The sequence below is a fragment of the Cicer arietinum genome, chromosome 3 (genome assembly GCF_000331145.2).
Source record: "Cicer arietinum cultivar CDC Frontier isolate Library 1 chromosome 3, Cicar.CDCFrontier_v2.0, whole genome shotgun sequence".
NCBI classification, from domain to species: Eukaryota; Viridiplantae; Streptophyta; class Magnoliopsida; order Fabales; family Fabaceae; genus Cicer; species Cicer arietinum.
Genome location: NC_021162.2, coordinates 46,378,021 through 46,380,510, shown reverse-complemented (window position 1 = coordinate 46,380,510; position 2,490 = coordinate 46,378,021).

Genomic DNA, 2,490 nt, shown 5'->3' with positions numbered 1-2,490 from the left:
AATGGGCCAAACCATTGCGCATTAGAAAACACAAAATCTTCAAACTCATGGATTCACATATAGAAGGCCATTACTGTTAGAACCAAGTTGGTTTGAAGAACTATAACCCTTACTTGTTTTGATGATAGAAAAATTATTTTGTGGAAACAATTTAAAGTACTATATGTTGTTTTAGTAGGCAATTTCCATACCAGGTAGTTCAATATGAGTTCAAGCTGCATCGTCTGATTCTTTAGTCCTAGTCAAACGAACACCAAGACTTTACTCTATTTTTCGCATTCTAAATATGGGCAATGCGCTCTAAAACGCGCCTCTAGTGACTTTTTCTAGTTCAAGCAATGCTCTGATTGTTGAGGCAAAATCCCAAATTAATGTTTTGATGTAAAAAAATAATAGTTAATTAAAGACTATAATTATGATTGTAAATTATGTGTTCATTCAACATGTGCTTTTGAGTGTAATAATCCAAGATAGGTACAAAGAAAATGCAACAGAAATTAGTTTAAAGAAAGATCTAAAAATGAGCAAAATTGAACCAAGAACATTCTTGACATAATCTGGAAAACCAAGAACGTTCACCATGTTCTGTCATTTTCAACAAGCCAGATCGAATAAGTTTTTAATGCATGGAAAGCTCTTGCAAATCGAGAATGAATTTCCAAGTCATATACTAGCAATATAGAACTCTCATATGAGAAAAAGAATCATTCAAAAGGATCAAAGATTAAAAGGCACAACTGAATGCAAATGTGTCAAATGATCATTCTCCAGCAGTGTAAAATCAGTCTCCAGATTGATAAACATTCTCTAGCTTGTTACACTTGATCTTTAGCAGCAAATATCTTTCTCCAGAATGATTAATGTAACACCCCGTTTTTCAAAGCGAGGGTATATTTTTTTTTCCGAAAGTAATTAAAAACGAACAAAGAATTAAATCAGGAAATGCCTTTGGATAAATAATTGAGTCATTATAATTTACAAGCAGCGGAAAGTTTCTCCAATTATAAATCCAAAACATTTACACAACGTCAAATGGTACATGGAACCCATTCGAATAAGAAGTCAAACTGACAATATTAGTATAAATACAGTTTTCCAAACTAAAGATACACCAATCCAAAAAGAAGGACACCTAGTTCCTATACATCATCCTAATCTGATCATCCTATCAAAAAGCTATACACCCTGAGTATCTCCACGCGCCCCGTGAGATCCTCCTAATGTAACTGCAATCACGCGTTCCCATCTCCATTCCCGTCCGTAGGGTACGAACCGGTAGGACCGTCCTGACTCTCATCTGAGGGCAAAGCCCAGATTTCCACAATAATTGTAAAGGGTCACCAACCGAAATTAACAGATAACACATAACATTTAAGTTTTAAATGAACAAAATAACCTTTCAACTAAGCATGCACCTTAAAAGGATTTTCCATATGCTCAAAGTTCATATAATGCTTGCCAATTAACAATGAACTCAAAATGAAGTTCTCAAACCATCAAGTAATACATAACTGACCAAGGCATTGATAAATCAATTGAGCAATCGATTATCTAACTCAAAATAAGGACTTTTGCTGAGCCAATCGATTGCCAAATCGATTTGGTCAGTTCTGCTGAGTTTTTGCATGACCAAATCGATTTCTAAGTCGATTTTGTCAGTTCTGATGAGTCCCTGGGTTGCCAAATCGATTTCCAAATCGATTTCGGCAGTTTTGCTGAGTTCCTGCCTCTCTGCCAATCGATTTCCAAATCGATTTCTTAAAAGATTTTGAAAGATATATTTATACAATCGATTGGCAAATCGATTAGGTCAAAATGGTGAACTTCCTGCAACTCATCCAATCGATTGGGAAATCGATTTCCCTGATCGTTTTTCCAAAAATTCATGCATTTACTCAAGTCATTCCTAATCAAGTTCACAACCTAACACTTAGCAATTCCTACACGATTACCACGGCAATTGGGATCTCGATAACCATCATACTTACACACAACAATCAACACATAACACTTAGCATTTTCAACGCAATTACCACAACGACTCAAATTCAAATCACTTAATCATAAAACTCAAATCAACCACGACTCGCGTGCCAAGCACCCTAATGCAATGCGTATATGCCAAAATGCATGGACTCGGAATTCCAAACCAAAACCCTCCTCGAAGGGCCGTAAATCATAATTGTACCGCCTATCGCAGGCCAAAGTACCGATTACCAAGGTGCCACCTATCACGGGTCTGCACGATTTACTAAAAAGCGTAAACCATAAACGTACTGCCTATCACGGGCCCGTATCGTTTACCGAGGTGCCACCTATCACGGGTCAGCACGATTTACTAAAATGCGTAAATCATAAACGTACCACCTATCACGGGTCAGTACAGTTTACCGAGGTGTCACCTATCACGGGTCAACACGATTTACTAAAAGAAAAAGCGGGAATCGTAAACGTACCGCCTATCACAGACCAATACTGTTTACCGAGGTG